Genomic DNA, 14,127 nt, shown 5'->3' with positions numbered 1-14,127 from the left:
GTCTCTAAGGTGCCACAAGTACTCCTTTTCTTTTTTCTTTACAAACTAGTAACTTGCAGGTCACCACTATCCTGGTGAAATATGTAGCAATATTAATTTTTATATATAAAAAATAAAGTTATGAATTCCCCCTGTATGTTACTAGAACATATTCAAGGCCACATGGCCTTACTTAAGTAAAAGGTGTTAAATAGTTCAATCCTAAACCAAGGAGTGGGGGTTTGCCTCAATTTACATATAAGCAGTAAACATGATCAAGAGTTTGCAGGCAACAGAACAATTTGTATTCTAGCTAATACCAGTGTGTGTGGGGAAAACATCCTGGAGCTTTTCACCACCAGACTCCTTATTGCCTTCCTCACAGCTTGAATAAACTTTGAAAAGTAACCTTCAAAAGAATACATTGCAAAAGTTTACTGATCTTAAAGACAAGGGCTGCTGAGCCTCAAGTGATAAGCACTTGAATCAACTGATTTTATATGCATCCGATGAAGTGAGCTGTAGCTCACGAAAGCTTATGCTCTAATAAATTTGTTAGTCTCTAAGGTGCTACACGTACTCCTTTTCTTTTTGCGAATACAGACTAACACGGCTGCTACTCTGAAATCTGTATTATAAAAGTGTATAGAGCTCTTTTCTAAAAGCTAATGACATACTGGTGATTAATATTGTGAAATATAACAAGGAGTCCAGTGGCATCTTAAAGACTAACATTTATTTGTGCATAAGCTTTCATGGGTAAAAAAAATCCACTTTTTCAGATGCATGGAGTGAAAATTACAGATGCAGGCATAAAAATATTGACATGAAGAAAAGAATTGACAAGGTCAATTCAGTCAAGGGGGATTTGGTCCACTCCCAGTAATTGAGGAGGTGGTGTCAATACCAAGAGAGGAAAAATTGCTTTTGTAGCGAGCCAGTCGTTCCCAGTCCCTATTCAAGCCCAAATTAATGGTGTTAAATTTGCAAATGAATTGTAACTCTGCAGTGAAATATGTAAAACTCTCTATATGAAGAAATATGGATAGTTAATGATATTATGCATTAAAGTCTGGCCAAACAGGTTCTTTACCAGATGAGCAAAGGCAGCTATTTACCTGTCTCCATGGCCATTAAGCAAGGTGTGACCAAAAACAATAGAAGATTCATTTACATAGAAATCAGCAAGGGAATGAGAAAAGGAGTACTTGTGGCACCTGAGAGACTAACAAATGTATTAGAGCATAAGCTTTCGTGAGCTACAGCTCACCGCCAAATGCATCCGATGAAGTGAGCTGTAGCTCACGAAAGCTTATGCTCTAATAAATTTGTTAGTCTCTAAGGTGCCACAAGTACTCCTTTTCTTTTTGCGAATACAGACTAACACGGCTGCTACTCTGAAACCTAGCAAGGGAATGGGAAGTCTACATGAAGGGAAGACCTGGTAGCATTAGGTCATCTTCCTCTTGAAACAAAGTAATTGAACTTTGGAAGATACAGCAGAGAAAGAAGTCCTCTTTGGCATTTGTCACTAGACAACACACAAGGGAACAGAGCTCTTGCAAGCTGAGAAAGATGGGTCCTTCAACCAAGTGTGAGGTGGAGTTAAGGCTCTCGGAACTGAAAATAAGTGAGAAACCTGCTTAGGCAAAGATCTTTCACTTAGGAAGACAAGGGAATACAGCATCTTGTACTTCTGTGGAAGGTCCTGAATGAGGGGAAGTCAGCCCTGGGTGGTAAGAAGACTGAGAGAAACCTCCTTTATCAAAACCTGTACTTTGCTAACTTAAGTTTTAGACTTTTAGAAGCATGTTTTCACTTCTATTTGCTTGTAGCCATTTCTAATTTTATTCCTTTTACTTGGCATCACTTACCAAGTCCTATTGTTAATAAATCTGTTTTATTATAAACCAACTCAATGCTGTGTTTAAATGGAAGGATGTATTTACCCCGATCAAGTTGATAAGCTGTGATGTGCTTTTAGAGGAACAAATGAACCTTATTTCTCTGAACTGTCCAAGACATAGCTGGATATTACAGATCACATGGTTTGGGAAAATTTAGAATTGGGAATGTGTTGGGTTTACCTTGCAAATAGTAATCAAGGCTGGCGGAAGCCAGAGTTGGGCTGAGTGTGGACAGGCTGCTGGGGTCAGAGCTGCTGAACCAGAGCTGTCTAGCACACAGACATTCAGGATGTGACTTGCATGCTTGTAGACTGGTTCTGAGTGTCCCAGGGTAGGAGCTACAGCAGCGAAGCATTGTGAGGCACCCAGGGTTGTAGGGAAAGTGGTGGCACAATCCCTTATTGGTCTGGATTGCACTCTGAGCCCTGTAACACATGCACACCAAATTTGGCATTTAAAATCTCTAGCTAATTCTATTTCTCTTGGCATATTTCTAAGGCATTTCATTTTCAGTTTTTAACTGTTTTAACTGAAAAAGTCTTGGGTTTTACAAAAACTGTTCACTTTTTACTGATTCGTTTTTTACCTTAACTTTGGACCACTCCAGTATCTGAAAATACTCATGTTAAGAAAATCTGATGCATTCCATGAGGTAAATGAGTTTGTTAATAAGTTAGTCAAAGTGTAAATGCAAGGTTGTCTATTTAAGCAATGTAATGGAAGATACATGTATGTGCGTGTGTGTGTTTATTTATGTACATGTAGCACCCGCTCTCCACCTACTTACTTCTTTTAATGCCAATCCGCTTACAGGTTTTGATGGACAGGTCTGGGTTCTTTTGGATCCCACCACCCACTCAGCAGGGTGTATCTTCTTTTTTTCCTATGAAATTATTTGGCGGTGCCTCTAGCCCCTTCGCTCCTTCCTGGCAGGGTCACCAGGTAAGTTTGGGCGGAAAATTCTAACTACAGAGTAATCCCACTTACTTGCCAGATAGTTAGAGACTTCCAAGAAATAACACAAACACAATTATATTAATCAGGAGACAAATACAACATAACAGGGTAAAACACTATTGTTAGGGTCACCGGTGCCCACACTGCAAATACTCATGACTTGATGTAGCAAATGTAAAATTAGTGTCCCATTGATACGCATACTTAGCTAGGGCCCTTGATGACCTATAACCACAAAGTTCTTCTCTGCAGTGGTTTAACAGTGTGGCTCACTGGGTTCTGTACATCCCAAAGGACTCACAAGTGGGAGAAGATGGTAAATCCCTCCATAGATATAATATGCAGCAGGTTATAAAATCCTCAAACCCTTACTCCCTGGCTTGAGGACACAGTTCAGGGAGTAGGAGGTCCCTAAAACAAATTCCCTGACTAACTAACTAAAAGATAGTGCACTCACAAACTCCATGAATGATCCTCAGGTTCAAAGATGACTCTAGACTCCTCAGTCACTGCAGAGGGACTGCTCTCTGCTGGCGGGGAATCAGGCTGCATCAGTCCCAGGATTTCCCCTCACCACAAAGGGGTGCAGGGCTCAAGGTGTAGGTTACACAACTACACTAACATCCAAACTGTAGCCTCCTAGCCCAGCCTCCAGACACACACTCAGCAGGCAGCTTTCCTGGACTAGCAGCCAAAACAGAGCTGACCATGTGGTGACTGGTCTCACCTAGGGAGCTGGAGGGCAAACTCAGCCTAGCCGGGAAGTTTCCCAGCAAATGCTACAAATTGGGAATCATCAGTGGGGAATGAAAAACCCAGCTGAGGGATCTGCTGTCAGGTTCCTAGAGGCCTGTTCTCAGGAGGAACCCTGCCTGCAGGCCTGGGACTCCCCAGCTCCCTACACAGCCAGTCCTGCCCTTTCCCTCACTAGCTCCAGACTGACTCCCTATTGGTTGCTGGGAGGAGCCTGAGTCTGCCTTGGCTCCTCCTCCCTATCAAGGCCAATGCGCCTCTCCCTGATCTGCCAGCTGACAGCGTCCCAGGAATCTATGTAATCTCCTTGGGGGTTACATACAGTACATGAAATAAACCATACCATTAAACTACTTTTACTTTTCTTTAATAGCTGCTGCTTTCTGTATTCCCATCCCAAACGTTAACCCGAATATTCACCCAGAAAACTGCAAAGTTCATTCTTTATGCCAATTTTTCATCCATTTTTATTTTTTTGTAATGAACATTGATAAATTCCTGGGCAATTTTAAACAGCAAAAATCAGAAATGAAGAGTCTTGCTTATTTATCTCCATTTCACTTTATTTGAGTCAACTGCAGCCCTGGTGAATTCTTGAAGCAGCATACAAGATGTCATAAAAATAAAGGGAAGAGTAACCACCTTTCTGTATACAGTGCTATAAAATCCCTCCTGGCCAGAGGCAAAACCCTTTCACCTGCAAAGGGTTAAGAAGCTAAGATAACCTCGCTGGCACCTGACCAAAATGACCAATGAGGAGACAAGATACTTTCAAAGCTGGAGGGGGGGAACAAAGGGTCTGTCTGTCTGTGTTATGCTTTTGCCAGGAACAGATCAGGAATGCAGCTCAGAACTCCTATAAAAAGTTAGTAAATAATCTAGCTAGAAATGCGTTAGATTTTTGTTTAAATGGCTGATAATTAAAGTTGTGTTGAATGGAATGTATATTCCTGTTTTTGTGTCTTTTTGTAACTTAAGGTTTTGCCTAGACGGATTCTCTGTGTTTTGAATCTGATTACCCTGAAAGGTATTTACCATCCTGATTTTTACAGAGGTGATTCTTTTACCTTTTCTTTAATTAAAATTCTTCTTTTAAGAACCTGATTGTTTTTTCATTGTTCTTAAGATCCAAGGGTTTGGGTCTGTGTTCACCTATGGAAATTGGTGAGGATTTTTATCAAGCCTTCCCCAGGAAAGGGGGTGTAGGGCTTGGGGGGATATTTTGGGGGAAGATGTCTCCAAGTGGGCTCTTTCTCTGTTCTTTGTTTAACATGCTTGGTGGTGGCAGCAACAAAGTTTGTAGCTTGAGGAAGTTTTTAACCTAAACTGGTAAGAATAAGCTTAGGAGGTCTTTCATGCAGGTCCCCACATCTGTACCCTAGAGTTCAGAGTGGGGAAGGAACCTTCACACAAGAGTTCAGTCCTTGGACCATATTAAGGGAACTAAGCAATTCAACAATGTCACCCTGCCTTCAGTTTATTTGCATGGACAGGCTTCGAGCCCCTGTGCTTTCATAATTCCCACTCTGCCCTTGCCTTCCAACTTTCAACTGTATGTATTTACTGCCATTTTCCTCACCAATTTTCCTTGTTACTGTTGGGTTTTGGCCCAACAAACTTGTCCTGTGAAACCTACAAATTGTTCCACTTAGCTGGCTCTGCTCTTCTGTTTTTTGTATTGTATTTTCCCCCCTTTGTATATTTGCCTATTTTTAATACAATTTTTTAAAAATTTAATTACTTTGGCCATGCCTGCCTTAGATACCGCAGCACTAGGTACCAGAAATAACTTCACAAATTTATTAATGTAATTAGTATATGTAGTAACATGCCTGTTTCTTATGATTACGGTGACTACAGGAAAAAGGAGGGAAAGAAATCTGTTGTGTGTTCAAACTGTAAATAGCTAACTACCTTCTAGTTGGACAAGCCTCCTTATGCAGCCTTGCTACTGCATCTCAGTAACATGCAGTAACTGCTCCTCGATGGCAGTCTTTCCTTTTGAGTACAACCTATCAATTTTGCCAAATTGTACAGTGCCCAGTTAGTGTCACTGTTCTCAAGGTACCCAGGATTGTTGTTACCCCATGCCTCCAGCAAGAGAGAGTCATTCTTATAAAGTAGAATTATCCCCAAAGTTTAGTATGTTGCAGAGCTGGCTAGTTTCTCAATAACCAGGATCCAAATGTTCATGGAAGAACCCTTGTTCCACAAGGGGTTTCCTCAGTGAACGGACTCAGAGTGCTTCTCCTTCTGTGTTATACTGAAAATGACCTTTTGTTTCTATTCATAGACTAGGCAAATCCCTCTTTTGTTGTAAAGTGGTTTTTTTTTTTTAATTTTTAAGTGGTTTTAATTGTTTGTCAATGCCTCTGACAGTTTCTCATTCAAAGTCTTAAAGCTACACTATTGAGCCTTGCATTGCATCACTGGCCAAACAAGGCAGGGTGACAACTTCCCCTTGCCCGAATGGGCCATCACCAAGACACATTATCCCTGATGACTAATTTCTACTCCAAGTCCATAAAGTGTACTTTCAATATAAATACATTCTTCCTTAAATATTATCCATACATACATCATGCAGTGATTATGAATCATGACAGATTACAAACTTTCTGTACATACTTTATGTGTTACTCCTTATGGATAAATAGCTTGTAAGCCATGTTGGTGTAGTGAGTTTATCAGGTCTGCAGTGAGAGATGTTTGCAAAGAACAGGGGACCCTTTGCCAAGGAACCTCTACATCACAGTAAGTTTCTACCAAAGGTTACTGCTGTGACTGGATCCCTGGGATGGACCACGCTGAGAATGCCACACTCAGGGCAGACTGCACAAAATAGGGCAGGCCATCCCCCAGAACTGGTAGTTTAGTCTATAATTAGATTCATCAAACCAGTAACGAAAGAGCTTCTGCAGTAGCGCACTGGTTAACCAGAAGCCAAACACAGTCCCCCTTAGGCATTCCAGTCCTTGGCTCCCATCCAGACAAACAGGTCTAATATAGCGAGAGGTTACTGAAAACCCAATTCATCATATGTGAGGTTCTATTAATCCCAAAGGACAGACATTTGCCCCCAGGTCAATATGTGTTTCAGATCTTACCCAAATATGCTGTCAGCCAATCCTTAGTAAACTAACTAAAGATTTTATTAATAAAAGAAAAGAAGAGATTGAATGGTTAAGGAATCATATACATACAAGTGATTGCGGGGACATGGGGGGTGATGGAATTGGGGCGGGTCCAGGGATGGGGAGGAGTCAAGCACCCACTCGCCAGAGGGGAAGTTGGCTCCTATGTGAACAGGGATCTCTCACCTCTCGAGAGCATGTTCTAACCCAGGGGCAAGCAAACTTTTTGGCCTGAGGGCCACATCAGGTTTCTGAAATTGGAGGGCCAGTTAGGGGAGGCTGTGCCTCCCTAAACAGCCAGGCATGGCACGGCCCCCGCCTGCTATCCGACCCCCCCGCCACACTTCTTGCCTCCTGACAGCCCCCCCCGCCGGGACTACTGCCCCATCCAACTCCCCCTGTTCCCTGACTGCCTCCCGGGACCCCTGCTCCATCCACACACACCCCTGCTCTATCCCCTGACTGCCCCCAGACTCCCCCGCCGCCCCATCCAAGCCCTCCTCTCATTCCTGACTGCCCCCCGAGAGGCCTACCCCATCCAACCACCCCTTCTCCCTGACCACCCCCAAACCCGCCACCCCTAACTGCCCCCCGCTGCCCCATCCAACCCCTCTCCTTCCTGACTGCCCCCCCGTATCCCACCCCTTCTCCCTGTCCCCTGACCGTCCCCGGAACTCCCACCCCAACTGCTCCTTGCCGCTCCATCTAATCCCTCCTCTTCTTTCTGACTGCCCCCCCAGGACCGCTGCCTCCATTCAATTTCCCCGTTCGCTGACCACCTCGACCCCTATCCACACCCCTGGCCCCTGACCACCCTCTGAACTCCCCTGCCCTCTATCCAACCTCTCCTGCTCCCTGCCCCCTTACCGCGCTGCTTGGAGCACCAGTGGCTGGCGGCGCTGCACCAGGACAAGCAGCTGCGCCACCTGGCTGGAGCCAGCCATGCACCGCCCAGCACAGAGCACGGGGTCAGGCCGGGCTCTGCAGCTGCGCTGCCCCAGGAGCTCACAGCCCCGCTGCCCAGAGCATTGCGCCAGCAGAGCAGTGAGCTGAGGCTGTGGGGGAGGAGGATGGTGGGGGAGGGGCCGGGGGCGAGCCTCCTGGGTCAGGAGCTCAGGGGCTGGGCAGGAGAGTCCCGCGGGCCGGATGTGGCCCATGGGCCATAGTTTGCCCACCTCTATTCTAACCACTGAGCAATGGGATATTTTGATGTATGTGTGGTGATAGGGGCTTTCTCAATCTCTCCTGTTAAAGCTATTCCATTGTGGATAAATACTTACTCACTGGGCCAGAGTGTGAGAATGATTCTGAAGTCCAGTGGTCAGGGCCAGTGGTGGCTAGTTGTATGGGCCCATGGTGCCTAGGCTACAGCAAATTCAGGGCCCGGGGGGCCCAGCTCCACCAAAGTTTGGGGCCGGGTCTCTCTCCCGGCGCCTCCACCATCCCCGTGCACCTCCCCTGAGCGTCCCTGCCTGCCTTGGGCAGGAGGCGGCTGCCCCCCTGCAGCTCCGCGCTGTGCTCCCTTGCCAGCCACTGCCACAGCCGGCTACAAGGGAGCGGCACCGGGGCAGGCTGAGGCAGCTGCTGTGCCTGCAGAGGGAAGAGAGGAGGAGGTGCGTGCATGGCAGCCCCCATTTGCCCCCCCACACACCTGGCAGGAAACTCCAAGTCGACTCGGGAGGAGGAGGTTATCCTGGCTGGACCTCCTGAGCAGCAGTCTGAGGGGACATGGATAAGTGTCGTGCCAGCGGGGCCCCGGGGAGGGCACCCCCTCCCCCAAAGCTTGCTGTTGCTGGCGGGGAGAGGGTTGGGGACAGTCCTCCTCTCTGGCCCCGGCCCCAGCCCTAGGGCAGCCTGCCTGCTGCACCCCAAATTCCTCATCCCCAGCCTCGCCCCATGCCCCACACCCCCTCCTGCACCCCAATCCCCATCCCAGCCCAGAGCCCACAGCCAGCACCCAAACTTCTTCCCAGAGCCTGCACTCCAAATTCCCTCCCGGAGCCCACACCCTGCACCCCCTCCTGCACCCCAATCCCTGCCCCAGTCCAGAGCCTGCACCCAGCACCCAAACTCCGTCTCAGAGCCCGCACCCAAACTCCCACCCAGAGCCCTAGGCAGGTGTGTGTGTGGGGGGGCAGGACTTGGACCCGTTTTGGGCACCACCAAAAATTATACAAACCTGCCACCCCTGTCAGGGCACCCACCTGGGAGGTGGGAGACCCCAGACTGTAATTGAGAGGAACTGGATATGTACATTATGATGGGTCTGCTCTCTACAGTGTTGTTGCAACAGTGTATCAGACAGCAGTGCAGTGGGGAACCCAGCCTCTGACTGCACTCCCAAGGCATTGCTCCCTGGTGTGATGAGCTAACAAAGGGAGAAGTGTTGTATGGGACAGACCCAAAACCATCACAATTTTCCTATCTAATTCCTCATAATGTTACTCAAGCACAACCTTAATTCTGATCTTACCAGTAAGTAACTGTGGGCTAAAAATTAGCATTTTTGATCCAAGGATCTCAGTGTTTTCCAATGGGGGTGAGCACTATCATCACCAAATTACACTGAGCCAATTGAAGAAGTTGAACAGAAAGCACAAATTTCACTCCCAGAACTTAGTCTTGGCAGGTAAGTTAAAGAGAATTTGATTTTTCACACTACTATAAATATATTTAGGGTTTAATTCAATAAATCTAACTCGCAATAATTTAGGATAATTAAAAGAGTTTGTCTCTGATTAAGAAGTATTCCATATCACTTTTAAATCCATAAGGAAAAGCTCTACTTTTTTTAAAAAGTTACACTCTCTCCCAAGCAAAACAGCAATGGTCAGATCAGAGGACTAACAGCATGGTAACAGTGACCTGATTTGTTGGAGACATAGTCCACGCCTCCTTTTGACTTGGACTTTAAACTTTGTAACTGAAAGAAAAGTGGTTGCCATGATCAACCTTGAGAAGGAGTCTGTATTTCCTCTTAGGTTTTTTTTTTTTTTTAAATATTGTGGCACAATATTTTATATTAATGCTAAATACTAGTCTTTGTATCTGTCTTCTTAGCCTATTGGAAACTTTGACCAAGATCCTGCAAACACTTAATAACATGCATAGTGTTCAGTGAGGCTATTCACATGAGTAAAGTTACATGTGCTTAAGTTCTGGCAGGATTGATGGTCCTAAGAAAAAAATGGTCAGAAAAAGGGGTGGCCAGAGTGAAACCCACAGCATTCTGTAACACAGTCTGTGGCTGCCTTTATTTTTTATGCAAGGATGCAGCTGTGAAGATCCCAATTCCCAATGAGCAATGCTTTATCTTGATCCTAGTGGAGGCTATATCATTCAAAAATGGGACCTGCTGTACATAAAAACTGCTTCATTTAAAGCTAATTTGCTGTGGTCTCCATGCCCTCCCTCCCCTTAATTTACTCTTTGGTTGGGCAAAGTTTTGGGAAACCCTGGGTTAGAAGAAAAGGTTCTAGACGTCTGGTGCTAGTTCCGAGTTAAGTGTTTTCTGCGAAAGGCCAGTTTACTTTGTCTTCTCTTGGAGAATTTTCTTTGTTTAACATCTGATCACCCATCAGCTGACTCCTGACCTATATACTGACCTAAAATCAGCTTGCTCATTAAGGAAAGGGAGGAGGAAGATTCCATCATATAGACCTACCCCAGGCATGTCTAGGACCATGTCTACACTACAAGCTTAGGTTGATGCAAGTTAGATTGGTGTACAGCAACCAAAATTAGTATATCGCTCGTTTGAATGCATACTTTGCTGCTTTCATCAGCACTGCACATATTCACCAGGAGTGCTTGTGCTGATGCAAATGCGATGCACCATGAATAGGTATCCCAGGGTGCCACATGCTACCATCTGGCACAATGCCTTTTGTGAAATTTTCACAATGCATTGCAGTGGATAGAAATGAGTCACCTAGAGAGCTAGGGGTCAAGTTCCCAGCATGCAACGTTCTCCATCCCATAGTGACATCCACATCCCATAATTTTTGTGCCTTTTTTAAAATTCCACAAACTTGTGTGGTACTTTTGGATGTCTGCCATCAATGACAGAAGCATGGAGTCCACTGTGTTTTGTACTGTTCATGAATGTTGCAAATATAGGACACATGATCCTCTTGTATTTGCAGCCTCACAGGAAGTACTGCAACAAGAAGGACATGACAATTCCTTTGAGGACAGTTTGCTAAGGCACATGGTGAAAAAAAATGCTAGATTGTTGGTGGCATTCACAGAGCAGCTACAGATGGCACTGCTTCTGGGCCCAAGAAATGAACACTGACTGGTGAGATTGTATCCTAATGCAGGTTGGGATGATAGGCAGTCGTTGCAGAACCCTTGGATTTGAAAGGCCATATTCCTGAATCTGTGAGCCAAGCTCACCCCATCCCCAGCCTTCACCAGAAGCACACCAGAATGAGAACTGCATTGACAATGGAGAAGTGAGTGGTGATCACACTCTGCAAGCTTGCAACACCAGTTTGCTACCGGTAAGTGGGAAATCATTTTGGAGGTGGAAAATCCACTGTGGGGGCCATTGTTCTGCAAGCCTGAAGGGCCATTAATCGTTTTCTGCTATACAGGACTGTGACTCTCAGAAATGTGCAGGACATAGTGGATGGATTTGCAGCAATGAGGATTCTGAGTTGCAGTGGGGCAATAGATGGCATGCATATCCCAACTGTGGCACCAAGCCACCTTGCCACAGAATCATAGGCACCGATTCCATGGGTGCTCCGGGGCTGGAGTACCCACGGGGAAAAAGCAGTGAGGGCTCTGCACTCACCGGCAGCCAAGCTCCCCTCCCTGCTCTGCCTCACCTCCTCCTCTGTCTCCACCTCCTCCCCTCAGCATGCCGCACCCCCGCTCCTCCACCTACCTCCCAGCGCTTGCGGCCGCCAAACAGCTGTGTGGTGGCTAGCAAGCTCCGGGGGGTGAGGGGGAGTGGGAATGTGGCACACTCAGGGGAGGAGGCGGGGAAGAGGCAGGGCAGGGGCAGGAGGAGGCAGAACCAGGGGTAGAGCGGGGTCTAGCACCCACCAGCGAGAGTAGAAGTCGGCGCCGCTACCTATGCACAGAATACCTCAATAGAAAGAGCTACTTTTCTACAGCTATGCAAGTGTTGATGGATCATTGAGATGCTTCACCCAGTATCAGCATGGGCTGATCAGGAAAGGTGCATGATGCTCATATGCTTAAGAACACAGGACTGTTCAGAAAGCCATCAGGAGGCCCTTCACACTTGCAGAACAATGGCCCCCATAGTGGATTTTCCACCTCCAAAATGATTTCCCACTTACCGGTAGCAATCTGGTGTTGCAAGCAGGGACATTCTTTCCAGACCAATGGATTGCAGTTGGCAATAAGGAAATGCCAACAGTGATCCTAGGGGACTCCACCTACCCCTTACTCTCCTGGCTCATGAAGCCATATGCTGGACATCTTGACAGCACCAAGGAAAGATTAAACTATTGGATCAATAGGTGCAGAAAGACAATTGAATGTGTTTTTGATAGATTGATGGGATGCTGGCAGTGTTTACTCACAATATTGGATATCAGTGAGAAAAATATCCCAATGGCTATAGCTGCCTGTGGTATCCTGCATAATATCTGTGGCTATGTCCACACTGCACACCATTTGCAGCGGCATGGTGGGTATGTTTAGCTACACACCACAGTAAAAAACAGGCATCCTCCTCACTGTGGCATTTAGCTACAAGTGTCAGTGAAAGGTTGTGGCAGGAGGGAGCTGCTGGAACCCTTCCCCACTGCGGGAGTCTTTCCCTGTAGCGTGGAAAAGCTCCAGCAGTTTTCTGCAGTGGGGAAAGTCTCTGGCAGCCGGGAACTGCTGGAGACTTTACCCCCTGCCAGAGTGTCTCCCTACCAGCAACAGGACACTATCCTGCTAAAAACAGCAGTGTACAAGGGGAAGCACTTGTTGGGCAAATAGAGAGTCATGTATGGTATATACCTAAGTAGATACCCACAGGGTTCAGGCATGTCTTTACTCACCTAATCAGTGCCTGCCTCACCATCTACACTGTGCAAGGGGGATATGTACATGACACACTGCAGAAAGAAGTGTGCAGTGTAGACAAGGCCATCACTAGTCATTTTGGTGCCCTATGCAGCCCCCCACGGGGTGTGTGTGTGTAGCCCCAGGCCTCCGCGGAGGGGGCAGGAGCAGGCTTGGAGGGCAGGGGGGAACCGTCCGGCAAAGCGGAGCGGTGATGGGGCTGGGTCGCTCCGCTTCCTGCTGTCCGGTGAGCGCAGGGTGGACCCACTCCTGCACTCATGGGGCAGCAGGAAGTGGAGCGACCTGGCCACAGCCCGCTCCACTCTGCTCTCCTGGCTCCCAGCCTTGCGGCTTGGAGGGCAGGGGGAACCACCCCCCAGCACTCACAAGCGGGGCGGCTGGGAGCCGATGGCGCGGAGCAGGCTGGGACCGGGACAGGGACACTCCATTTACCACTGCACGGTGAGTGCAGGGCGCCTGACCACTGCTGCAGCCCTCCGGGGAAGAGGTGGAGTGGGGCAGGCTGGGGCGGAGCAGGGCCAGGAAAATGCAGGGCGGGGGCAGAGCAGGGGTGGGGGCTTTGGAGAAGGGGCGGAGCAGGGGCCATAGGGAAGAGGCAGAGCAGCACGCAGCTGTGTACTTTGAGTATGGGTAAGGATGGCCCTTAGTGTAGACTTATCTTGTGAGGCAAAGGGGGAAAAGCTGCTACCAACATGGAGGGCAGAGGTGGAGCAGCTGTCTGCTGACTTTGAAAAGCCAGACACAAGGGTCATTACAAACACTAATGTGGAGCTATGTGGTTGAGGGGCACTTTGAAAAGAACACTTTAATGGTCAGCAACAGTGTGTTGTCTGCTGAACTGCTCTCTGGTCCTGATGCTTTGGGTGCTGTTAGGAAGTGCATAGCGCTTGCTACAAATTTATAACTACTGAAGCTATGAATTATGTAGTGCTTGCTTCACTGTTATACATACAACCGGGTGTTTTCTTGAACCTCTGAGTTGGGTGGTGCTGTACATTTGAGTGATCTAAATACTGCAATGCATTCTGCAATATGTGTTGTGAAAGAATAAAGAAGAGGCTCAGCACCGGATTGATTATGGTATGCCTGGCGCAGTTCCTTTGTTTCACGCGGCACTGCCCCACATCCCCATCGTACCCTTTGCCTGCATGCCCTGTACAATGTGTTTGTAGATGTCCCCATTTCTATGGCTGGTCCATAGTTGTGTGTGCACAGCCTCTTCTCCACACAGGCCCAGAAGACCTAATACCACCTGTCTACTCCATGCAGCAGTGCATTCCCTGGATGGAGCCAGCATGGTCAATTACACCAAGAAGGGAGAGATGCTAAGCATTCTTGCAAAG

Source organism: Dermochelys coriacea, chromosome 2 (assembly GCF_009764565.3).
Source record: "Dermochelys coriacea isolate rDerCor1 chromosome 2, rDerCor1.pri.v4, whole genome shotgun sequence".
NCBI lineage: Eukaryota > Metazoa > Chordata > Testudines > Dermochelyidae > Dermochelys > Dermochelys coriacea.
The sequence above is the reverse complement of the archived record's forward strand: the minus strand, read 5'-3'. Positions refer to the sequence as shown.